General features: G+C 39.1%; 1 long non-coding RNA gene across 3 annotated transcripts; it reads right to left on the reverse strand.

The window, feature by feature from the left end:
- Positions 1 to 15463: 15463 nt before the first annotated feature.
- On the reverse strand, positions 15464 to 27269 carry LOC136160985 (uncharacterized). Of its 3 annotated transcripts, none has more exons than XR_010661673.1 (4): positions 26601 to 27269; positions 22987 to 23105; positions 21524 to 21589; positions 15464 to 20939 (listed from the first exon to the last, which is right to left on the reverse strand). It is a non-coding gene; the product is annotated as an uncharacterized lncRNA (long non-coding RNA). The 3 variants fall into 3 exon arrangements; XR_010661674.1 differs by having other exon boundaries at positions 26733 to 27268; XR_010661675.1 differs by lacking the exon at positions 26601 to 27269 and adding an exon at positions 26446 to 26514.
- Between the last annotated feature and the right edge of the window lie 394 nt (positions 27270 to 27663).

The following is a 27663-nucleotide window of genomic DNA, read 5'->3' on the forward strand; positions in this document are numbered from 1 at the left end:
GAGTAATCACGCAATAAATTCTAATTCAATATCTTTTTATGACATGTGCTCAAAGATGCACTCACATCTGCTGCAAACACACATATACACAGATACTCTCAAGGCACACTCAGAAGTCACTGCAACACTATCTGCCATAGTGAAAAAACTAGACTTAACTTCAAATGACATCACCAGGCAATAGCTAAACAAATCTTATGCCTCTAAAATATGGAATGACAATTAGCTATGAAAAAGAATAAGGAAGATTTGGGCACCATTATAGGAAAGTATTCATGATGATTAAGTGGGGAAAAAAAGTATGTTCTTTATATAAATACACTATGTGTAATTTGTATAAATAACATCTGTTTGTGCACATGTATAATATACATGGAAAATATTATGGATGCTTGATATATTATCAAACTGTTAGTAAAGGTGATCACCAGTGAGAGAGGGAAGACTAGGGGAGAGGGTGAAAGGGAGAGTTTATCAAATAAATTTATACATTTTTCTTTTCTCTTTCTTTAAAAAAAATAAGCTTTACATCTAAACATTACAAAAAATAAAATAGAAATCATGATCAGTTAGAATAAATATTTGAAAACAACTGTCTCAGACAATGGTAAGCAAAAGAAGATGGTGAAACCAAAATGTCCTGCAACTTTTTCTTTTTTTCAAGAAAAGACAGAATGTGATTGGCAAAGGAATTAGGCGAGTTATGCTTCAAAGAATATCAGTTTAGCTACGGTTTTTCAAATACTTTGAACACGGGCTAAACATGTCAAAGTCATACATCTTTCACAGACAGGGATTCTATAATAAATAGTCTCCATTAATTGTTTCCATTGTCCATAATATTTTGTAAGTTTTACATCCCCGGGAAAATAATGTTTGCCAAATTCAAACCAGGGACCTTCAATATTACTTAGATGACATAAACAAATTAAAATGAGACCGACATAAGCCAGTTGTGTTTATCAACCTGATCCCCTCTGAAAAGGAGAAATGAAGTCAAATACCCTTTAATACTATTTATTAGTGGAGTAATATAATACATTTTGACAAGTTGAACTGTTGTAACAGGCGGCCGTTGAAGTCTCTACAGGGCCTGTTTAGAATGAAAACAGGAGTGAGAGACAGCTCTATAACTGGGTTTCAAGAACAGCTCAGCCATCAACTATATCCTAACCAAGTACTTTTATCCAGTTAATTTACGGAGGGAATCCCTCAGGGTCTCTAGCCGTCTACCACTGTAGCTCATTAGAGTCTAATATCCAACTTTTCTCATTGTAACACTGAAAGCATTTATGCTTAAAATGTAATTAAACTTAAAACAAACAAGATCTTTATTCCCTGACAGTCCTGCTATTTTTAAACTGACAAAGGCATGAACTTATATAGGATTATTTAGAAAGCGCTATACATTTCAGCCACTTACGGCCAAGACATTTGCCCAACTGTTCATCCTGCATGCAATTAGAAATCTAAATAGTTGGGTAACGGGTTTCTATTGGGAATTAAACTTGCAGATCTCTTACAAACGAGTAATGTGGTAAGACTTGCTGTCCAATGAGGTGTCTTATTGAAATATCCCAGGCCGTTTCACTTGTCACAGCTGTCGTTTCAGCCGCTTGCACTCACAGTGTATAGCTTTCATTACGAAAATAGAAATTTGTGTCCTAAGTGCTGTTACATTACTAATGCTAAATATTTAATTCCCTGGGGTTCCAATTATGGCTGAGCACTGGCAACACTGATTCTACTTTTTAATAACAACTGTAAAAGCAATTTGAGCATTTTTCAATTAATTAAATACATAGTGAACGAGTAACCTCTTGTCATTTTGCCCTCTAGGACCCAAGCTAATTGGTGTAGAATAAAATGTTTTGAAAATTAACCGATATTCCGGTCTGCACAGTTATACCATTAAATTACAGTTTGCAAAATGAAGTTTGTCTTTTAATAGTTACACTCAATATAGTCTGCAGATGTTAGAAGGTACCTGTGTTTTATATACTTAACTGTGCTTCTAATTAGAGCAGAGTTGAAAGCTGAGTGTCATTCCTCTAAACACCAGTCAGTATCAATAATATTTTGCATTGTTCACAGATAAATGCAACAAATTCCAACATGAGAGTTTCCCAGCTTTCAGGAAGCGTATTTTCCCAATTCACCTTAAACACTTATAAAACTTGACCCTGAAGAATTCCTATCGTTAATTACACTCACATGAGAAAAGTTCAAAACTAGATTTTTAGATTTCTTCACAAGAGTTAGAAGTCTGACATCTGGGAAAGTCCTTCCTCATTAAACACTTTGTTGAAGTTTCTCCTTCTGCCATAGAATGGTGTCGTAAATAAACTCTAAATTGGTTTTTCAGCTTTAAAAGGATGGTGAGGATGAATCATAAAAGCAGATGCCGTTTTACCCACATTTTAAAATGAATCTTTTTGTGAAGTGCAATGAAACCTGATTAAAGAGACCATCTTCTTGTAGAAAAACGTCTCTGACAGGTGTTCCTCCAGCTCCGAGTCTTGATTGGCCGTAATCTAAAATCCATGCTCGGAAAGTGAATGCCTTTTCGGCAGCTGTCTTTCTAACAGAGATGATCCCCTAAACAGGTTTCACTGAATTAGGGATCTCCGCAAAAGCATTATGATTCATGGAGGAAGACACAGAAAGTGAAATGAATCACTCTGGGAGAGGAGGAAAAAAAATTAGAGAAAATTGAATCATTTCCATACCAATTTTTAGGATTTAAATCTTTAATATTTCTAGGATGTTAGTAACATCTTTGGGAAATGAATTTTAATTATAGGATTAACTTGATAGCACCAGTCTGTGAATATAAATAGATCAGCCTAAATTTCTGATTTTTAAAAAACTAACTTGGATAATGAGAACATTTTAGAATTTGGGGGTTGGGTTGACTTCTCAGGAAGCATTCTATACTCCATCAGCAAAAACACACACATACACAAACACAAATGAAAAGAAAAATACAAATTTGTGAAAGGTTTATTTAAATATTGTTCTATTTGGAATGTAACATCTTAGTAGACCTTCAAAAACATTGGTTTAATATAACCTGTCATTAGCAATTCTTAAAACAAAAAGCAATAGAGTTTACAAATGACAAATTAAATCCAGTTATACAAATTATTCTTGTCAAAGACTCATTTTTTTCCAGCTCAGAAGCAGTTATATTTTGAAATTTAAAAGTAAAAAATAAGGGAACTTTTGATTTGGATGCAAGTGGCACAGATATGATTGTTTGCATTAAGAAATGGATCAGAAATATTCCAAAACACCTTAGGCACCTAGTATTGAAAAATAATAATTTCACTAACTGACCACTACTTTGGTGGTGTTTTGAGGCCAAAACACCACTAAACAAGACAGTATTTAGTTCTTTAAAAACACTGGACAGTTATCTTCAATAACAACTAATGTCACTATATTTAGTTGTAGGGTCCCCAAATTACTGTTCACAACTAACCAGTCACTCCTTGAAGCCTAAGTGGGCTAATAACTAAGGCCACTCTACGTAGTTCTGGGGTGCCCAGATTACCGTACATAACTAACCGGTCAGTCCTCAGATCCCAAAGGGGCAGTCCCCACTCCTCCAGCCGCAGCAGGGTGACAACTCGTTGAAGAAGACAGACTCCCTCAGGATCACACGCCGCTCAGGTTCTCCTCCTCTCATGCTGGAAGCTCTGACATTTCACATTCTCGGAGCGGTGGGCAGCCCCCGCTGCACAGTGAGAACCAACGTGTCTGCATACTGTAGACGAAGAGGTTTCAGCTCTTACTCATCAGTACGGTAACTTAGGATCTCCCAGGGGAAACCCACAGGTCTGGGAAGCAGAGCTCCCGGACGCAGTCTCAAGAACGCTAACAGACCTTGGACACGTCGCTGGACACCTCTGCCGCTCTGGTCTACTGGCTGCGACGTGGGGGACAGTGTAACCCCTGGGCTGTTCTCAGGGTCCAATGAGACAACACGGTGAAACCCTGGAGATGCTGCTAAGCACCACGGAAATGCCAGACAACCAAGTTTCTAGTCTAATATTCACCTGTCAGCATCTTTAATAAGGCATTTTCCATTTGTTTCTGTGCAAAGAAACTAGTGTAAAAATATATGGAGCAGCTCCATAATAATGTGTGCTAAAAATTAGAATTATTAAGGGCTATGCAGTTTTTTTTTTAAGAGTTATTTATTTCTTTGGGCTGTGATGGGTCTTTGTTGCTGCACATGGGATTTCTCTAGTTGCAGAGAGTGGGTGCTGCTCTTCATTGCGATTGTGCGGGCTTCTGGTTGTGATTGCTTCTCTCCTTGGGGAGCACAGACTCGAGGTGTGGGGCCTGCAGTAGTTGCAGCTCGTGGGTTCAGTAGCTGTGTTGCACATGCTTAGTTGCTCCATGGCAGGTGGGATCTTCCCAGATCAGGGATCCAACCGGTGTCCCTTGCATTGCAAGGCAGATTCTTAACCACTAGACCGACCACTAGGGAAGCCCTAGTTCTGCAGTTTTGACAAGAGATGCTTTTTTGGAAAAGCATTTTTTAGATTTGTTAGCTTGAGTCCCAATAAGTTACAAGCTAAAAGAGCATATGTTCAGCATTTTATTTAAAAAGAAAAAAAAAAGGAAAAGGAAGCAGAGAAGAGAAGGAGAATTTGCAGGATAGTAGGAGAAGGAAATGACAACCCACTCCAGTATTCCTGCCTGGAGAATCCCAGGGACAGAGGAGCCCGGTGGGCTGCCGTCTATGGGGTCGCACAGAGTCGGACACGACTGAAGTGACTTAGCAGCAGCAGCATGATGTACGCATCATTGAATAAACTATGAACATAAGATGAGGCCTGTTTTAAATCTGATTTTCTTTTCTAAGGAGTATTCAACTAGCTGCCTTAGTTCCCAGATACAAGACTCAGAGCTCCCCTAGCCTGGCTAGAATCAGCTTCTGGTTGCAGAGCTTTGCTGGGTAGAGAAGCGTGTTGAGGGGAGGAATTACAGCGGCTCCGTCCCACTGACGAGAACAAAGACAACCAACACATTAATAAAGAAGAGTTTTCAGGGAGAGAAGGGTTGGTGGCAAGTCAATACCCAACTGCAGTATCTGACCTGTTAATGGGTTCCAGGAAGTCCTTTCTCAGGCAACCCCCCCCCCCATATTCTCATGAGTTTCGTCACCTAGTTTTCAAGTCCACAAAAGTATAAAAGCAGTAAATTGAAAGGCAGAGGGAAGGCTAGCGGTGGGTGTGGGGGGCAGGTGGCGGCAGTGAGAAACATAGCTGACAGCCATTGAAGAAAGAAGACTGGTTTAAGAAATGCCCGTGAGAATTAAAAACAAACAGCAACAAACACTAAAAACAAAACAGAACACCCAAGTCCTTTAATGAAAGCTGAGTGTGATTCTAACTGAAGACCATGAGTAATTATCAAAGTTCACTGACTTGATATCTCATTTTCAAGATAAAAGGGAAAGGTATGATCCATTTTTAAAAGATTTCCATCACAAATAGTTAATGTTCATTTTTCAAACTTGGCTATCTTGAATAACCCACTCCTCGAGGGTTCCAGATTATCGTGGTTTTTACTATAGTTAGATAGTTTTATGGTTAATGTACTGTGGTATAAATAAATATAGCTTAGCCTAAGTGTCTCCACTGAAAATATGTATGTCATAAAATGACAAATAAAATAGGTCAATAACCAAACCCACAGTAAATAATTCAAGCACTAAAGTACATAACATTAGAATAAACTAAAACGAGCCTTCTTCAACACTGACCATAAATATATTCACCATGACTTTTCAAAATGAAAAACAAATATGTCCTAAGATAAGTGGGGAGAAAAGAGAGAAGAAATTGCTCATTTGTACCCTTTTGATAAAATCTAAATAATCACACATTATATTCATGAGAAGAGGCTATAGGAGAATGAATCTAGGCTATGCATCTGGGTAAGGATCTAGTAATATTCTACACCACTCATTTATTTCACATCATAATGACCTATTAGGTGCTCAAAAGATCATTGTTTATCTGAAATATAATTTACAAGTGCTCTGGCTGTCACATAAATAAAAGAAGCTAGACATCGGGAGTATCATCAACTTTTCTTGGAGGTGTTGAGACCTATAAGACCTATGGAAAGGGAAAGAGTTTGAGATTGTAAAGGAAACCACTTCACTGCTGGCTATAAAGCACACCTTGAGTCTGACTGCATCTGGGGGCAAAACCTATTGGGGGAAGAATATCCCATTCTGGTTATTTTCAGGTTATTTTTCAGAGTAGGTGGCTACTGTAGTTGTTGGCTACTGTGGCTAATCTGTTGTTGTTGTTCATTCGCTAAGTCGTGTCCGACTCCTTGCAACTCCATGGACTGCAGCACACCCTTCTCCAAATAGGACCAGGAGATGATGAAGACAAGGCCAGAGTCCCCCTTCATGGCTCCCCTGGCACAAGCCTTGCTACTGGGTCATCTGTTCAGTCAGGAGACAAAAGATGTCCTGGTTTGTGGCTTTGGGGAAATAGGGTAGCAGGGTGAACTCTATGGAGCCTCTTGAGAACAGAGTATGGTGACAAAGACCATCATAGCATTAGCAAACCTCCTCTACTTGCTTCCCTGATGCTAATGATGTCAGGGTTTTAATAACCCCACTGTTTTAGGTTTTAATTTACATGGCTATTTGGTTTGAGTATTTCATAGAGTTTATGACCATTTGACGGGGAAGGCAATGGCAACCCACTCCAGTATTCTTGCCTGGAAAATCCCATGGATGGAGGAGCCTGGTAGGCTGTAGACCGTGGGGTCGAGAAGAGTGAGACACGACTGAGCGACTTCACTTTCACTTTTCACTTTCATGCACTGGAGAAGGAAATGGCAACCCACTCCAAGTGTTCTTGCCTGGAGAATCCCAGGGACAGGAGCCTGGTGGGCTGCCGTCTATGGGGTCGCACAGAGTCGGACACAACTGACGCGACTTAGCAGCAGCGGCAGCATGACCATTTGAGCCATTTGAGGCAGGTGTACTTGCCTTTAATGTCTACTGGCCTAACTGAGGCTTTGCTATACTGTCTATTTTATTATTTCAAAGACAGGATATCAGTAAGCTGTGCAGTTTTTCTCATAGACTGAGAATTCTAGACAGTATACTAGGTCATGGACATGGGTATCCCCCCTCTAGCCTTACCCAGTTTATGAAAAGCTCAACTCTACCTTCCAGGTCCAAAGTCCACATAGCCCAGCAACACACAGGCAGAGCACCAAAGATATTACCAAATCACTTTATAAGGTTTTAGCTCTCATATCATTCACAGTAAGCATCTCATGTGTCTATCTCATTAAGACACCTGGGTTAAGGATTAATTTTACAAACTCTTATACATGTTCAGTGTATGCCATTGCATCTTTCACTCCACCAATAAAGGACACTTCAGGCCGCTGTAATTGATTGGCAAGTAGGGGCAGATTACTCGTTGTTTATGCTATTCTGAAGGGAAAAAATTCAGGAATTTAGAAACTATAAAGGTAAACTTAGTGAGGCCTCAAAAGGCTATTTAGAGACAGGGCAGAAGAAAGGGGACATTTTCCTTCCTTTGAGCAGGGTTTGGCAAACTGTAGCCCATGGGCTAAATCCAGCCTGCAGCCTGTTTTCATAAATGTTATTGGAACACTTTTGTAAAAGTGTCATTGGAACTCAGCCACACCCACTTGTCTATGGCTGCCTTTGCGTTGCAGTGACAGAACAGTTGCAACAGACATTGTCTAGCCCACAAAGCCAAAAATATCCATTATCTGGCTCCTTCGAGAAAAAGTTTGCCAAGTCCTGCTTTAGAGGCTCTCTCTGTGAGGAGGATGGGAACCCCAGGGGAGCTGACTCCATCCTGGAAAGTTAGTTCCCCACCCCTGACCTTGAGTGCCTCTTCTCTGGTCTCCCCAGCCCTGAGGCATCCAGATGCTGGTTTCAGGGTTATGTAGTAATTGCTCCTACCTAATGGCCTGAAACACATCCCTCTTTCCAGTTGTGAGATACCCAACGAAGACACAAGGATATGAGGTTATCAGAAGTGTGGTTGAATCTGTAAGTTTCCCTTCTAGCTCCACATTTAAAACTGACAGAGCTCCTGGGTCTCCTTCATCTGTACATTTGACATCAAATGCAGGAAAATCCCCCAGAGGATGATGTTAAAGGATATGTGGGATTTAACCAGAAAAGAGTGAGTGGAGGGAAGGCCTTCCAAACAGAAGAGGCCACAGATGCACAGTTGTCACCTGTGATGATGGAGGTGTATGATGGAAATGGTAGTCCGTGCTGTGATCTACTTTATGAAAACCAGCCTCTGGAGAGAAGGGTGCGTGGGCTGGAGTGGTAGAAATGATGCCAGATGGGTCCTCTGGTCAGGTGGTGGGCAGCCTTGTGAATGGGGCTGAGAAGTTGGGGAGCATTAGGCAGAGGGTGTCTCTAAAGGATTTAAGCAAGCGGGTGACATGGTCTGATCTCTATGTTAGGAAGATCACGCTGACAGCTCGGGTAAGGTAGGAGGGGGAGAGGAGCTATCTTTGCCCTCCCATAGGCTGCTGTTCCCTTCCACTCTGAAAAGCCCTAATCACCCTTTTCTTTGTACTCCAAACAATTTGATCTTCTTCCCCAGGGATCTCAGAACACCTTCTAGACACTTGCAAAAATGGTATAATTCCCATCCCAATCATTATTTTCTTGACTGCCTCCTGCTCCCATGCTTCTCCACTTATCTGGAGTAAAGGGCCAATTGCTTACTGTCGTTTTGTTTCATTCCTATTTTCTAATCTTCTGCAGACCAATATTTTTGTAAAATATAAAGTTATGTACTTGGATATCACAGCAATTTCAAAGAACTATTTAGGTTCTAAAACACTTTCTTTTCTTTTTGGTATTTATCTCGTCACAGGCTGATAAGTGTTTGTGGGCTTCCAGTTTCTGGTCCAACATGTAAAGAGCTTAGATGTCAACAACTCTAATATAAAACAAGTAAAATACTGAACAAACTGAAAAATCATCAATCCTGCAAGAGTCATAAGAGAAGTGAGGTTACAGGGCAAACATTTGCCCCCAAAATTGGAGACAGAGAGACAGGTGAATACAGAAATCCATAACTTAGTAGAGCAGAAACCCACAAGCAGAAACCTCCATGAGAGCAATAGTGGGGTAGGAGAACCTGAGTTGTAATTGACCAGATGCCAGAGGCTCAGTGTAGACAACTCTGAGAAGCAACGGGGAGACCCAGGGGGACCCAGTCAGAGGGAGTTTCCCCACACTTTTATGAGTTTTACCTCCAGGAGCTCAACTAGATTCCCACAGTGAATATCCAGAAAGAAAAAAAAACACAAAAAAACCCAAAAAACGTTGAGTTTCTGTAAGGGGGAGGGGGAAAGGAATTACTTTAAAATGTTCCAGAACTCTCATTTTAACAAGATCTGTCCTCAGGGGAGACTATTTTAATAGAGCCTAACCTGCTAGGGTATTACCAAAGCCTAACTGACCTGAGGGAAAACAATACCCATTTCCAGTGAGCTCAAGCCTTCCACAGGGAAGAAGGGAAATATGTAACTCCAGCCCACTCTAGTCACCCTGTCCTAGCTAATGAGGAGGAAGACTAAGAAGGATTGTGAAGTTCAGGCAAGAGGCATAGGCTCATTAAATCAGAGACCTAATCTCATTTACTTCTGGTGAGAATGCAAAACAATACAGTCACTTTTATAAGACAGTTTGGCAGCGTCTTGTACATCTAAATACTCTTACATATGGTCCAACAATAGCACTCTATGGTATTTACCCAAAGGAGTTAAACATTTATATCCATATAAAAACCTACAGACAGATGTTTACAGCTCCTTTATTCATAATTGCCAAAACTTGGAATCAACCAAAATGTACTTCATTAGGTAAATGGATAAACTCTGGTACATACAGAAAATGAAATATTATTCAGCACTAAATAGAAATGAGTTGTAAAGCCATAATAAGACAAAGAGAAACCTTAAGTGCATTTTATTAACTGAAAGAAGCCAATCTGAAAAGTCTAAATACTTGATGATTCTAACAGTATAACATTATAGAAAAGGCACAACTATGAAGACACTAAAAAGATCAGTGGCTGTCAGGGGTTGGTGGAGAGGAAATAAGTAACAGGCAAGGCACAGAGGATTCCTAGGGCAGTGAAACTATTCTGTATGATACTTTAATGGTGGATCCACATCGTTGTACATTTGTCCAGATCCACAGAATGTAAAACATCAACAGTGAACCTTAATGTAAACTATGGACAATGGGTGATGGTGTCAATACAAGTTCATCAACTGTAACAAGTGTACTACTCTGGAGGAGAATGTGGACCCTTGTGAGAAAACAAGTCACAACTCTTTCTCAGCCACTCAAGAATATCCAGGAGCTACTATCCACATATGTTCCAGTCCCCTGCTTCGAATAACAATCCCACCAGCCCCACCTCAACAGGTAGAAGAAAGTCAAGGCAGCCTGAATCCTTTCTTTTTCTTCCTGCTGTGAACATCGCAGTGCCCTCTGGAGGTATAGATGTTCATTTCTATGGGATCTGAGAGTCGTAAGTTGTCCTCCCAATATATGTCAATGATAGTAAACAGATACAGACAGAAATCATAGAGAGCTACCTTCAGAATTTATAGTCCTCCACCTAGACTACAAACTGTGAGGGAAGGATCTTGCCCAGTGTGGTTCCCTACTCAATGGCCAGCACTGTCCAGGACCCTGTACCCAATACCCAGTACATGCTAAGTAAGGGCTTGTGGGTGAATGTTGAAAGTAATATGATCCAGATAATGTTACTTACTAATCACTTAAGCATATATTGTAATCCAAACTCGCCAAGCTTCTAAAAACAAAACTATTCTCCAGTCCTTTTTTCCTGGAAGTGTTTTGCCCCTCCCTCTCTATCTTTAAATCCCTCTGCACAATTGAAATTTAGTGTACTTAATCCATTGAGCTGTTTAGGGGACAGCTATCGCCAGGAACAGTCTTTCACTTTCCTTCCTTTATATCCTTCCGAACCACATCTTTTTTTTTAAACAAATGTTGCCCAGTAATATTGAACAGTTCATCTCAGACTTGCTTTCCATGGGATCATTACAGCTGTATCACATGAGGAAAAAACATTTAATAATGAAAGAGAACAATTTTTTTTTTTAAGAAACCTGCCTTTCAGAGAAAAGAAAATGGACTGATATGAAAGAATAGATTGTGTTCTCTGGCTGCTTCAAGATTGTGAGTTCCAACCCCCCTCGATATTCTACTAGTACCTCAAAACCAACAGATCTGCCCACACTGTCTTTTCTCCACTAGACCTTCTTCTCTTAGGTTCCCTGTCTCGAACCACCACCACCACAACCTAACTGCTGCAGCCTTCAGGACATCCTTACTGACATGCTCTTCCTTTGCCTGCATTTGTAACCCTTCAGTCACATGTCCTTTTATTTCTAGCATCTTAACATCTCACATCAATCCACTGACATCCCTCCTTCCCCTGGCCACTTTCTCAGCTCCTGCAACTGATCTCCCTCCTGGACAACTACTTGCAAAGCCCACTGAGAGCGTCTCTTATCATCCAGTCTTGCTGGTCTCCAATGGACTCCCCATATCACCACTGATAGTTTTACCTCCATAATGCAGAGCTGATCTGGTGAAAGGAAGATGAAGTCCAAGCTGCTCTGTCTGGCATATAAACTGCTGTTCCAGCCTGGCCCCTGCTTACTCTCATTTCTTTTCCATCTCTGCACACATATCTCCTGCTTCCTTCGAGCTCCTCACTGACTCCCAAAGGCACCAGGCTTCCCCTTCCTTCAGGACTCACCGTGCTGAGCTGAAATGGTCTGTTTATGCCTCTGTAGCCATGGCAGATGCTAAGCTCCAAGCTCCACAAAGACAAACACTGCATGCTGCTCACCGTTTCAACTCTAGGCCTGAGTCCAATGCCCACTTTGTTGAATGCAGGGAACATTTATTCAGATTTGATTCCCTGAATTTATCACAATGTTAAAACCCAGCAGGTATGCATAAATAGTAATGAATACATGGAACATTCTTTTGGTTAAAATCCAGTTCTGAGATTAACATGCTTTACCTTGTTACTTGTACCCATACTGGGTGCCAAAACCTTTGGATGGCACGTACAGATGGTGAGTTAGACATTTATTTTTGACGTCTGTAAAACAAAATATTATGAAGAATATGGTTGTGATACAAGCATCTGAAGACTGAATTTCCAGAATTGGGGACAAGCATCTTCAAGTTGGCAGCATCTGCTTTGGAGTCAAAAGATCCTTATTACCACTGAGGCATTTCATCTTCCCAGGACTCAGCTTCTTCATGTGAAAAACACGTCTTCTCCAGCTTCAAAAGCCTGCAAGTGGAAGCTGCCTGCTATTTTTATGCATTGAATTTGAAAGGTGTTTTGAATAAAAAGACTTCTGGAAAGAAAAATTAAATAGTCTGCTAATGTGTCTTGCAATTGACACTTCAGTATATTCATACATAAAGCTTAAAGATGACAGGTAGGCTAAGGTAATTTAGCAATGTAAGTTGTTCTAGAAACACTTTGTGGATAAAATACACATAAACAATTATAGACAAAATTATAAAGTGCTCGGTATTTTAAAAGAATATAGAGAGAATATAGCAATCACAGCAGAGTCAGGAAGTCTAGTGGTAACCAACCTATGATTTGCAGTATTTGTAAAAAAAAATTTTAAACTATCTAAAATAGCACCATTTTCTGTTTCTCTTCTTCTTTTTTTTTTTTCTTAAACTGCTAGATAAACAGTATTACAAGATGATTCCACAATGCTGGGTCATTATGTATATTTGGAACTTTTAAGTCGCCCACCTCATATAGCACTTTCATAAGACCCAATTCATCTTGGTCTCCTCGTTGGCAATGGTATACAGTTGAGGGTACTGGAATTTATATTATTACATGTAAAGCCCTGAGTGTCTTAATTTGGATGTCTTTTATAACCACTTTGATCAAATCTATGATTTATATAAACTTAAAGAACTCTAATGGTCCCTTAGGTGGCTTCCTTTTTCCAAGTTCCTGACATAAAGGGCCTCAGTCATATTAGAGAGTCCTGGTTTAGCCTCCTAAAATTGGATGCATATTTAGAAAAGACTCTCAGCTCTCTTCCTACCTTGAATGCTTGAAAAAAATGCAGAGAAATACTTGTATTTTCTTAGGGTGCCCAAAAGAGTTTCTTAGTAAAGCCATCAGCTCTATTACCATCTTACCAACATGTTCTTTATGTAACTTTTATCTACATGTGATCTTGCAGTTTTAAAGTTCTTTTATTTTAAACCTAAAATAAATAAAACAGTTCAAAGTATTATATAGTCTTATAGGTTATGCATTTAAGACACTAGAAAGGTACAAAATATTTTATCCCTTATCAAATATAAAGGGAAGAAAATATTTTGGTTTTCACAAACTGAGCTTCATAACAAAAACATACTTCCAAGCCCTGGTTTTAGGAGGAAGAGTATCCATTTGTTTTTTCTCTCAAATGCACATAATTCAAATATTACTCTTAAAGAAAGCCTGCCACATTTCTGGTGAGTTCCTAAAACATAGGAAGCTATTAAGTATACTTTGGGGCAGTCACAAACCATTTTAATGTCGCAGGGAATTCTAGCCAGACCAGACTGCACCCCACTTTCAATGAAATGCACTGCAGTTCGTTTCTTTCTCTTCCTAATGTCTTTTTTTCCCCATGTCATGTATATGCTCCATCCCAGTTGAAGCCCACCATTTTCTGTGAGGCCTGTTCCAGCAGCTTCAGCTTTCCTAGTCTCTTTCCTAAATTCTGAAGGTTCTGGATTTCTAATAACACATAATCATGCTGCTCTCTATCTCCGTTTCTTTCTACTTCTCCCCTGTCCCCATCCGCTAATCTAAGAATCATGAGAGCCACTCCAAGGGCTCAGGGTCTGTGTTGCTGTTCTTTATCATTAGGGGTCCCAGTGCCTAGAAGTGCTAGACAGAGATGCTTCCCTTGCTGGTTCATGACGAGTGACCACTGGTATTTATAGATTCCATGTGTCCACAATATCTTTTGTCCAGGTCATTTTCAAGGGCAAGGGCTATTTTATTGTCTTATGTAATTTATATCACTGTGGTCATGGCCATAATGGGTTAAAAATGAAGTTATATTTAGAATCACTGCAAGATTGGAGTCTGCTTGGCCTAAGGTGAGGTCCCTAAGGCCTCACTCGAAAAAATTAAAGATTTATAACATTGACTTTTGTTAGAAGGATTATTGTAACCCCTTAATGACACCCAAAGTTTTCTAAAAAGAAATGGAGCTACATCTTCAGTAAGAGTGCTAAAGGCAATATATGGTAGAAAATCAAAATAAAATTATCCTTGAAAATTCTTTCAGAGGGTTTCTCCCAAAATATAACATAGATGGTTTTGTATATGCTTCATTACATCTCAGTAAGTATACCAGCATAATTTCTACCAGAGTTGGAAACAAAGCCATTCTTCCACTAAGCATCATATAAAGTAGCTGCATTTTAGGGGCCAGGTACTAGAAAAGATGGGTTTCCCAGGTGGCTTAGTGGTAAAATATCCACCTGCCAATGCAGGAGACTCAGAAGACACAGGTTTGATCCCTGGGTCAGGAAGATCCCCTGGAAAAGGAAATGGCAACTCACTCCAGTATTCTTGTCTGGAAAATCCCACAGACCAAGGAGCCTGGCAGGCTATAGTCCACAGGGTTGCAAAAGAGTCGGACACAGCTGAGCATGCCTGCACTAGAAAAGATACTTTTAGTTTTTCATTTCCTTCTTTGTCTTCCTACATGCATATAGTTGAATTAGATGGGCATGAAATGCAACACAGCTGAACACAAATTGCAAAAGATAATGAATTTATTCTACAAATAAAATCTGCAGGCAACACGGTAGTGACAAAAGTTAAAGTCTACAAATTGAAAAACTATTACAATATACCCTTGAATGTTAAGTCCCCTATTAACACTTGGAAATCTTCCCCAAGTAACCTGTCAGCTTTGCAGCCCTGTTCTATAGTGTATGTCTGCCTTTATTCCTTTACACAGAAATTGCTTCTCCCGCCCCCAAAAGTCAGTCTTTTCTCCAAAGTATTTCTCTAGAAATAAGAAGAAAATCTAGTTTGTGGAAAAATGGTTTTTGGGTTTTTTTTAATATCTAGCTACAAGTTATTTAAAATAGTCTGTATGTTTTGAAATCATAGACAAATCCAGTTAAAGCAAAAATACCACAAAAATGTAGATGTTCTCTTTGTCTCCCCTTCCATACACACAAAATCAATTCTAGTCTTAAAAAGACTCTATGTAATTATCATATGACCCACAATCACACTCCTGGGCATTTATCCCAGGAAAATGAAAACTTATGTTCACATAAAAATCTGTACATGCATGTTTACAGCAGTTTTATTCATAATAGTGAAAAACCAGAAACAACACTGAAGTCTCAACTGGTACAATGGTTAAACAAACTCTGGGGCAACCATACCATCAGATATTACCCAACCATAAAAAGAACAGAACATTGATACATGCAAGTTGAATCTCCAGAAAATTGTGCTGAGTAAGAAAAGTCAATCACAAGAGGTTATATACTATATGATTCCATTTATAGAACATCCTTGAAAAGAAAAGAAAGATTATAGGAGAGGAGAACAGCCTAGTGATTGCTAAGATTAAGGAAGAGGACCAGGAGAGAAGCATGTATGATTATAAAAGGGCAGAGTGAGGAAGTTCTGATGATGGAAGTTCTGTACCTGGGCTGTAATGACGCCAATGTCCAGGTTGTGATGCTTTCCCTACAGAGGGGAAACTTACTAACTAAAGGTACAGAGGACCTCTCCATTATTTAGTAAAACTGCATGTGAAATCTGTAATTATCTCAAAATATAAAGTTTAATTAAAAATAAAAAATATTCTAGCCTAAAAAACTCACTTTGCTGTACGGAGATCTGAGCTTAAGAATTTTTCATAGCACTTTGTGAAAACTATAGAAGTGGATAAAGTACAAACTAGGTCATGTACAGAACAGTCACTCACCAGGACTTCGTCAGGTGTCATCAGCATCAGTGCATCTCTCCAGTCCCCTCACTAAGGGCTACCTCTGGTCAGACATACCCCTTGACTGTGTTCACACCACACAAGCCAGAGGCCTGCCTGCCACAGAGGAACACTTCCGTTTGCCTTCAGCCGCCACAAAGGCCACAACAAGGAATTTCCCAATGACAAGGCAACCCCTCATTATTCAGTCTGCCCAAATACAAGAACTCTGTGGAAGACTGGATGTCAACCTTCTTTATATAAACCAAACATTCAAACACGTAACAAATGCTCTGTCAGTTGAGATGATTTTTCCCTCATACCTGAGTTGAGCTAACAGATTTTTTGAAAAGAAAATGTTCCATTCCAGAGGGACTATTATAGAGAATTAAAATTATATATATGGATACCTTTTAAGTCTTTCTTCTTCCATAAATATAATAGGGTCGCATTAAATTTTAAATCTATTCTAATGATATCAGATTGCCAGAAGAATTGCTATAATGGAGAAAGTGATTTTTCTCAGGGGGGAACCCTCTTTTTCACGTATAAACATTCATTCAGTCCAATAAAGTCATTTTAGAAAAAAAGTCAACATATAAAATTGATTTTATTTTTTCTATACTTTGATTAAAACAGCATTCAGTAGCATACTATAACACTAAGCATTTCAAATAAAATTGGTGATCAAGAAGGGCATAACCTCCTTCTGCATGACAACTGTGGACTTTAATTGGAAAAATCCTGTAATCTATAAGTAAGAATATCCAAAACATATTTAAACCACTTGAGCACATGATTTTTCCATGTCTTTTGCATCTAGATTGAATAGACCACAGGAAATTTCAAAGACTGATTGCTGAATCTAAAAGGGGGGAAAAAAAGATCTATTTAGTTGTCATGATCACTGTTACCATCAACCCCTAATATCTTCTTATACTTCACCAACCTCACTTAATTTTGCCTAGCTGCTTTATGCTTGGGAGAAGACAAATCACTAATCAATCATGTGCACTAATTAAAAATGCTACCTTTTGGAGGCATTGTAATACCTTAGTAATAGGGGTGAGGATTTCCTCTAACTGCTTACTTTTAAACATTTTTGATAACACATGAACCAGGATGCAGTGAACATTTGCAAATGCTTAATGCTAGAGTCTACATAAAATATCAAATTGCCCCCCTCAAAAGTGGTGGTACAATTCTGCAACTGGTTGAGGTCACATGGAAAATAGAATTATATGCTAATTTGTTCCTATATTAAGTTATCATAGAAGGTCAGACCAAACAGAGTAAAATGAATTCTGGAAAAAAATTAACTAAGTAGATTGGTATGTACCGTATCAAAGTAAACTGTTTATCTTAATAGATACAAATGCAAGAAAGGTTTTTCAAACGGGGCATTTTCTCCTTTTCGAAAAAAATAAATGTTTTAACCAACCCCAGGCAATGACTTGCATGATTTAAAAACACTTTATCTAAATAGTTTTTCCCTAAAGGAGAACAAGGGCAGGATAGTTTTTTTTCAAGGGGAGAAAAGAAATGGAAAAGGGCAGAGTATCCAAAAGAGAATAATTTCCCCAGAAAAAGCTTTGTTTTATCTATGTACCTATTAAATTTCACTCACATAAATAGTTCTGCACATGTATTATAAAATGAATAGCCAGGTTTAAACTACATGATAGGGTCAGGAGGTGCTTACCATATATATTTATTATTTTACTCCAGAATAAACTAAACAATAACATAGATGTTTTCCTTAACACAGATTTGTCTCAAGAAAATATGCTTTATTTTTTTAAATTACTGAGGAGAAAGATCTATATTTATTTTTTTCTGGAGGGTATACTCTGTAGATAAGTCTTATCCATAGGTAAGTTCTTAGGATATGAGATCAACTTAGAAAACTATAAACCAAATTAATGATTGAAGAATTTGGGCTGTCAGTTTCACATATGACGATGGTGCAACCTTTATATTTCTATTTTCAAAGGTCCTTTATAGAAAAAGGGAAAGAATTTGGAGGAGAGGATAATGGAGAACTAAAATCTTATAGCATTTGAAACCATGGGACCAGTATTTTTTTTATAAAGTATCCAGTTTATTGCAGGACACAACTAGGACGAGTAACAGAAATCATCTGTCTCACACCCTCAGGCAAATTCCTGGGGAAAAAAAAAAACAAAATGATAATTTTTGTTCTAGAGTCTATCCTATTTTCCATTAAAAGACCTGTTTGTATTTTTCATTTTATTGCAACATTTCCGAAGCAGTGCTGCAAAAGAACTAGCACTCACAAAGAGTCATCTGAATTTTCTTTAAATCAAAACTCATTAATTTCTAAAGGGACTTTACCTATTGCTTTCAATAAAATTTCATTACTATTAGTTATCATAAAATATGTTAGGTTATACCAGTTTAGGCATAAGATCTTTAGGCTCTTCAATGAACTATAAAACAAAGCTATATACTACTTTACTATCATTCTTGTTTGAAGGGCCTTATATTTTAGGGCCTTAATCCATTAAAAAGTTGAGAATTACATTTGGAAAAAAGGGGAAAGTCTAACCAAAATGGAAGCATGCACTGCTGCCTAAAATATCAGGACTTAAGTAAATTAATCTTCATTCCCAGTGAAAGCAATCTGATGTCCAGGGACTGGGAATTATTCTACCATAAAATACAGCACATTAAATACTACAATAGACCCATTTGAAATGTCTTAACATAATTATTATGTCATCTACAAATGACTGGATATAGACTTATATGTTAATATTCAATACCAGAGGTTCTAATGCAAAAGATGCTGAAATGGTAAATATATTAAGTTGGCTAAAGGTAACAGCAAGTAAACCAGTGTCTATTCTATGACTAAAAGTAAGACTCCAAATAAGATTTGAAAAAGAATCGATAAAAGCAAGGGCAGAATATTTGGACCCTGGTTATCACAAATAACACTATCATTCTGATGGTTTGCATATAAAACTCCTTATCTCCACTAGTTGAAAAGAATGAAAAGCTTCTTACAACCAGCTAAAAAGAAAGTCTTTACCATGCTCCTTGAAAAAGCTCATTTTCACATTACTCAGGCTTCATTATGCTAAATCAATATTCGTTTAGTCACTGGGGTTATTGACATATTTTAAAATAAAAGTATACCCTTCAGCTACTGCACTCATTACAGGTAATTTGTCTTGTCAGAGAGCAGGGAATATTATCCTAGTCTTTCAGGGGCTGACAGCCCATGGAAATACCTCCCCATGGTTACAACTGTAAATAATTTTAAGGTAAAATATTGAAAAATCAATGACTGTTTCCTGCAATCTGTCACAAACAAATCAATCATAATCTGTACTGCCAGAGAGTATGATTTGAAGGAGATGGGAGCAGATGTAATTCTTGGCTGGAATCTCTCATTTCAAAATCACTTCACATAATGGTGTCATCATTTAAACACTTAACAGTCAGCGCAACTGCCACTGTAACATCTAGTTGGACAAAACCACAAGGAGGAGGAGGAGAAAATGCCATCACTATTATGTTAACAAACATTTAATTTAAATGGTTGCTGCATTAAGAAATTTCAGCTGAAAACAGTTTTACCTGCCCCCTTTCACAGTTTTAAATTAATCAAGGCTGATTTTCTGTGTACTAATGCTTAATAAATTAGTCCACGACTAAAGCACGTATTCCTTTTATTTTAAAAGTCCATTATAGAGAACAAAATTTGGAATTAATAAATAAAACATTTGAATTTTAGAATAATCCATTATTCTATCTATATTTCAAAGACAAAAAAATAGTGTCATAGATGTCAAGATTATACTTTTAAAATAGGTTTAAAGGTCTCAGTTCCCCTGATATTAAATTTTATATTTTCCTTCTATTAATAAATATTACATTTCAACTTTGTAATACTGAAGCACAATTTACAATGACGAGCAAGACTTAGTCAATTCAAAAATACCCTTGTATTCCATACACAAGCTATACCATAGATTGATATTTTAAAAGCTGGAGTAATAACCCAAGTAATATGAAGTGTAAAAGTTGGTCAAGGTCATAATATTGAATTCTTCTGCAAATGTAAACTGCCTTCCAAGTAATCACTTTTAGATAATTTTTTTCCAGGCCACATGTTAACAACTCTTCAGCTGCTTCCAACCTCTACCTAGGCCAGAATAAAAGAATCTGAGATTGGTATGCTTCTTCTTCCTATTATGTTAACCAAAAGTGTCATTTGATTTAAAGATTACAGAGTCTTCTTCTTGAAGTTTTTTGTTTTTAACTCTATACTAGCTGTTTAATAGAAGAAACTGATTTTAGCTACTACTACTGTTGCTTACCCATTTCCCAATTATATAATTAGACATCATAAAGTCCTTCATTATTCCATTAACATCCTTCTATATAGTTTGGAGAGTAGATGTTTTTAACTAGAAAAGTATATCATTTTTCTTAGAAAGGAAAAAAAAATTACATAAACACCATAACACAATTTAAGCCTTTATAAACATTCTTCGAAATAGAATGATTGAATGATAGACTGATATTTTATAAAAGGATTTGACTCTGTTTTTAATTTAACTTGCACAGTCAAGGCAGCAGCAGAGCCTGAAAAGATGGAAGCTTTTCTTTTTGATACAAATTTTCTAATTTTTGATTTTTGTTGTTCAAGAATCGTAGATTCACTCTTGGACACCAACATTAGGTTTTTGACACTGAACAAGCATGCGGAGAAATGCTCAGAGATCTCATCCAGAATAAAACAGAGTCCTCCATTCCATGGGAATCCCTGCAACAGCTGCAGAAAGCAGCAAGCCAACCTAGCGAGAGGAAAGGGAAAGTATTACCCACAGCCCAGGATTACACAGAAAATGGGAAGGACCTAAAGCTGTCAGCTAGGGAAGGGACCCGAGCGGCGGAGTGCCCGGCCTCCCACGCACTGCACGGCCCGGCTGGGCCTGGAGAGCGCCTTGGCAGAGCTCTGGAGCCAGTTGTCAACCAGCGAGTCTCCCGCTCTGAGCTGGGTGGTGGCTGACAGTAAACTGCCCCGCAGACAGCCTGTGCCCCCAGAGAGGGTAACAAAGCCAGGGAGGTCAATGAGGACAGCTAAGCAACTGCTCAATGCGTGCACATCAACCACACACTAAAATGACACCTACTGGGATGGGTAGGCCACCATCACAGCGCTAATTCTCAGAAAGAAGCTATTTTAAGGGTGCTGAGTAGGCCTAGCTGAGATTTCTCAGCCCTCCCAACACAGCAGCTCAAAAACTCAGCAGAGAAAAATCAGATTGTTTCCATACCCCAAATTTAAAGAAACTGCTGCCTCCTAGATAAAGTTCTTATATGTAATAAAGGCACAGGATTACAGAGAAAAGTATTTTCTTAAAAGAGATAATATTACCTCCCTATCTTCAGAATCTCCTCCTTCCAAAAGCCAGTACAGTGGCTCCATTATGGACTGTAGATTCTTAAAGAGAAAAACAGCAAGAGTTAGCTTCATCTTTCCTACCACTTCCTTCCTTCATTGAATTACAATTTAATTGCCTATACTTCAATTGATTTTATTCCTGAATGATATATTTCTCAAAAAGCATACCTGAACCATTTCCACCAGAGAACATTTAGTATAACCTTCTCAATTAATCAACCATAATCTATTATTGTTGGAAAGGACATGCTTTCTTCATCTTTTCAAAAGTAGGGAACTCCCTTTCACACACCTATTTTATATAAAATGAGAATTAGTTTTAATATATTTAAATGCCATTAATATATAAGTAATAAATATGAATCTTAATAAATTTTGTTGAATAACAGATATAAAATCCAACCAATTTGCCTATATGTTTAGATTTTCCTATATTCATTCTTAGGAAGGAAAAAAAAATCTAATCCTCTGTCTTTTAAATTCAACAAGTTTATAAGTGGTTAAAAAAACAAAAACAAAAACAAAACCAAAAACTAAGCTTAAAGACAAACAAAGAGGAATCAGATTGTTCACTGTATAACATTGCTTTGTAACTGTGTTTTCTAAGTCACTATAATACTTCAGTTCTTGGTCATAAATGAAAACCTATAAGGCTCAATCAGTTATAGAAGAACACAAAGGTGCAATTTAAAAACAATTAGATATTACTTCACTTAATATTGAGAATCACTTTAATGACTTTGAAAGTATTCACAGAGAAGCACTGATTCTATAGCAGACTGTACTCGAGTTGCCTTCTGTAGAATTAGCTTTTTTTTTTGGTCCTCTAACCATCTTTTTTACTTAAGAAAATATTCTCAATCGCTGAATCCAGTATTTTGCTCTCCCCACTAGACAACACAAATATTCTGCACAATCTTTTTTCTTATAGCTTTTCTCATCTGCTTGTGTTCAGCAGCCCCTATTCTGATGAGAAGGGACAAGTTTTGTGCACACCTGTATGTCCTTTGTCATTTAGAGAGTTTAGTACCTATGACTAGAGCTGATACCCCATTATATTTATTCTAAAAAGAATTGGGGTAATGAAAATAATAAAAAGCTGAATTTGATATAAATATTTCCTTCAAATAATAATTCTATCTTTATAACACATCATAACCTTAGTCTTGATTTTTATGAAAAGCACTGAGTTCATAAATTTCACTATCCAAAGATACCATTAAAAAATAAATCATTCAGTATGTTTCCATGAAGCAAAATGCTCCTACTTATTAATACATTGGTAAAATTGTAACAAAGACCTCAAGTGACCTTCTTTCCATTCTGTACTGAGACCGTCCCTATTACCAATATAAATACTTTGGTAAAACAAACACTGATGCTATTTTGGGTTTACTCCCAAATATACAAGCACAACTGTGCAGACACTCACTTACAGATGAGCGAGGGGATGCTCAAGGACAAATTTCAGTCAACACTTGGAGGAACCCCATAGTTCAGATGTGAACTTAGCTGAAAACATCCAAACGTATTATGGAAGCATCATACTCATAACCTGCACAGAAAATAAAAATGATTCTGTTTAAGGAAATATAGAAGTCTGGTTAAATACTTCTGAGATATTAGATATGAATATCTAATCTAATTTTCTCCAAGGTATCACTTTATATTACTGCAAATAAACAAGTAAAGACTGTATCAAGGTGTGGAATATCATTAACCTGAGAAAAGGCTAGAAAAATGGATTACATAAAAGATAACTGCAGGAGAAAATTACATTCTCTTTTCCTGAACAAATGTTAAGTGCATCCTCACTAATAAAGATTTAAATTTTAACTACATTTGTATATACTGGTTTTCAATTTTGAAGCATCTAAGTTAATTTACCAAGCTAAATTGGTACTTAGGTATACTTCAGCTATAAAAATACTACACATTTATGCAGAAGTTAAGTCATGAGTACCACACGCCAGAGTAGTGCTATGAAAGCAAACCAGAGTCATTACCAAACAAAAATAATAATAATTCCAAGGTTTTACATCTTTTCAGAGTTGTATCAGCTGCTATTCTATTAAGGACAATTATTCTCTATAAAAACAGCTAACATTTATACCAAAAAGAAGTTAAAACTACAGGAGTCAACACAATGTAGACACTGAAGGGAAATATGTAAAGATATTGAGGTACTACCACACAAAACAAGCTCTGCTATCTCAGAGTGAAACGTTATTCCAAAATACGATACTGTTTTCATAATCTGTTTTAAAAAACATGTTTAATTCACTCAGGATCATATGATCTCATTTACTTGCACATTATCAACTGAAAAACACTGAAAATTTCCCCAAGATTTCTATACTGTAAAAATATATAATTACATATTAATACATTAATTATTACTTGGTATTATTTATTAAACCAGATGACAGGCAATTAGCTCATATTCCAATTTCATCTCTTTTAACATAGCATATCATACTTGAAAATAATAGATGGATAATAACACTGGGATGCTGATACTGGCTGCCAGAAAAAAAATTTTGATGGGGGGAGTTGGGGGATAACTAAAGGAATTATCTCAAAAGTAATGCTCCTGTTTTCGTTTCAGCAAACAAGTCTAAATAAATCATTCTTTGATTTTAGTTTCCTATATAATGCCAGGCAGCTAATTATTCCTGGAGTCACGAGTAAGCTATGACTCCATACCTGGCCTCTCCGATCATAACGCCTATGGCCTCCTCCACTTTCATTTCCTTTTTCTACAATGAGTTTTAATATTAAAGAAAAACACTCACACATCTTACATACACACTGATGGACAGCCAGCTTCCAGGAAATCATGAGCTACAAAGGGGGGTGGGGATCTTAATGCAATACTTATGTTGAAGGGTATTAGGTGCTGGGTAAGCCAAGGGGTAATATAATCAACAGCATACGTCTTGCTATTGTTTTGGCATTCAGAGATTTGAAGTAAAGGACAGTAATATTATTTTAGTGGTCATCCAGGTTATGATTCAGATCCTTAAACTAATAAGAGTCTAAATGCACTGTCTTCACTTGCTCATCAATTCAAATTTACAGAAACACATTTTGGAAGAAATAAAACAGTTTTCTTCTGTGTCTGGAAATAAAAACAAGGCATTCCATAAACAATGTAGCTAAGTACTTGAGAAGAAAAAAGAAAATGTTTTAGATCATGAAAACATCCTAAGAGACTTTTTTAAAAAAATGAAGGGACATAAATTTCTTATATATTTACTTTTTCATTACATTCCTGTTTCTGCACATTAAACATGTCTTCCTCTACATAGTTTTTTCTGAATACTAATAAACGTTTGTTAATAACATACTAGGTTATTCATGCTTTCCTTTCTAAATCAGAAACCATTATTCCACAAAGATGGAGCACAAAGAAAGCAGACAGAGGCATTGCCAAAAAAGCCACAAGTAGTATCAATACATGCCAGAACACTTATCATTTCTCTCAAACTTCTACTGCCAAAGTGCTCCCAAAATCTGGAACTCAAAGACAGATTTCTAGTGCAATTAAATTCTCCAGAAGCAAAACTGTACAAAAATATGCCGCCCTTCTTATGTCACCATTTTATAGACAACATTTTCTCAGGATCTTAATTAAGATAACGATGCACACCTGTGTCAACATTCTCTGGCAAGACAGCCTTATCAATCATAATCCTTTAAGTACACTCCAAAACAGCAAAGCGATATGACAGAAGCAATCTGTTGCCTTTCCTAGCCTCAGTGTTGTGTCTCTCCCACAAGAATGATGAGATCTTTAAAATACAGCAGATCTACTTTTATAAGTCTTTAAAGTTTTTACTGTAAAAAGTTATTACACTAAATAAACAGGAATAACCTCTTTTGCACTTGATTTAAACAATGACAACTGTACAGCCAAAACTCTAAGAGCAAGCTCCACACCATGTCTTAGCAATACAATTGTGTTGTTATTTTAAAGCTCTAAATTTTAAGAGTAATGCGTAACAGGATCCGTGCAGACATGACAAGCCAATAAACCCTTAGGAAGTTTTAAAATTAGAATGTTTTAAAGTCTTTCATTAAGATCAAGGCATGCCTAGCCCTAACCTAAGTGCAAATGTTCAGAAAGATACAAATGCACTTGTAAGCGGAAAAGAAAAAGAGTCGTCTTAGTAACCTGGAACCAGAGGGAGTTAGTTCCTGCCTGCCGGGGGGAGAAAGCTTCAGTGACAGGAGATGAGTTAAACTACTGCTAAAAGTAAGCAGGCTCCCAAACTGGAAAGCTGATGAATAAAGGGGGAAAAAGAGGGAGGGGAGAGAAAGGAACGCATCCAAGGCTAAAAGTTAAAACCTCGGGTTTACCAGCAAAAACGGAAAGCTTTCACATGAAAACGGAGAAAACACGCCAGATGCTACCCGCCTGCCTGCTAATAATCAGCTCTTCCCTCTCGCATATTAACACGAGTCTATCTCAGACGCCGGGCGGCGGTGGCCAGCCAAGCAGCAGAGCTATCAATGTGCAAATAAAGCAGAAAATAGAGACATCCTTAAGAAATGAGTCTCAAATTTGACGCAGAGCGGAGGTGACAACCACAGCAACAGAACCATAAATTCTAAATGCTTCAATATCTTTCAGGATTCTCTCCAAGTCCTTGACACCAAAAAGAAGACAGTATTAGAAAACCGGGGGGTGAAGGCGCGAGAAGGAGTTGTAAATATGGTGTGTGTGTGTGTGTGTGTGTGTGTGTGTGTGTGTGTGTGTGTGTGTGTGTGTGTGTGTGTGTGTGTGTGTGTGTGTGTGTGTTTTGGGGGGGGTAGTGGGGGTTGCCCAGAGTGGCAGGATGATGTAATGAGGATGTCTGTGTTGACAGACTCAGATTCTCGGTGGCACAAACCTCCAGGGCTCCATTTCCAAGATCAGCATCCTGGACCAGAGCCGAGAGGGTGAAGCTGCCGCGCGTGGATGGAGGGGACCACGCCCACGCCCGCCCGCTGGGGGGACCGTCACACCACGAGAATCCCGCCCAACGTTCACGCGGCCCATGCCTACCGAGAGCCCGGAGGGGCGCAGGGCACCACCGCGTCCATCCCGTCCACGGGCGGACGTGGACGCGGCTCGAGAGGCAGGAAGCCCGGCCGAGACGCGGAGGGTACGCGGTGGCAGGGTGGACACCGGGCTCACCTCTCCTCCGCGGCGCGGGAGCGTGAGCCGCGGACGCTCCCTCGTGGCTGGCGCGAGCCCCCGGCGGGCGGCGCGCGCGGGCCGCTACCGACCGTTAGCGCGAGGGGCTGCGGCGGCGGCGGCGGCGGCGGCGGGCGGAGCAGGGGGCGGGCGCTGTGGAGCTGAAGGGCCGCCAGAGCCGGAGCGACGCGAGCAGGGCGGGGACGCTCCTGGGCACTCCCCGCGATCACCCCGGCCTAGCCCGAGCCCCGGAGGACATTGCCCCCTTGGCTGCCTGAGAGGCCGCCAGCGGCCGGCTCCGCGCGCTCGGGGCTGCTCGGCCTCGCCTCAGTCGCGGCCGATTCGCTGCCACCTCAGCTGGGCTGTGCCCGCCACCGCCACCGCCGGCTTCCCGTCTCCATGACAATAGGGCGACGACGCCCCGCCCCACCCCGCCCCCTCGGCGCCTAGACTCTGAGGGAAGCGGGCTCACGTCGCCGAGGGGCGGAGCCTATAGAGGCCAGCGTCCAATTAGAGGTGAAGGCAGGGAGGGATGGGGCCGGGCGATTTCAGAAGTTGTAGGAGAATATCCGCCTGAGGGGCGGAGCCTGGGAGAAGTGATGGGGGGAGGAGTCTGCGCGCGTGCGTGAAGTCGCGCTGCAGAGAGTGCGGGTGTGGAGAGCGGGCTTGTGTGCCAGACCCTGCTAGAACTTAGGAAATAAAAGTGTATCTCGACTGTCAGAGTCATTGAGGGAAACTTTGTGTCTAGGCATACTTCGGCTTCCGTGTGACTGCATTATAGAAGCCACAAAGTCTCTGATCTACTGAAGTGCCCAACACTGTGCCAGCCCCTGTCCTGGTTCACCAGCGCCCCTGTCTGTCCCAGAGTTCGAGTGCTTCTGTGGCTTGCGGCGGCGCTGGGTGTAGAGACAGGCAAAAGGTCTGTTTTGTA

Source organism: Muntiacus reevesi, chromosome 2, assembly GCF_963930625.1.
Source record: "Muntiacus reevesi chromosome 2, mMunRee1.1, whole genome shotgun sequence".
NCBI lineage: Eukaryota > Metazoa > Chordata > Mammalia > Artiodactyla > Cervidae > Muntiacus > Muntiacus reevesi.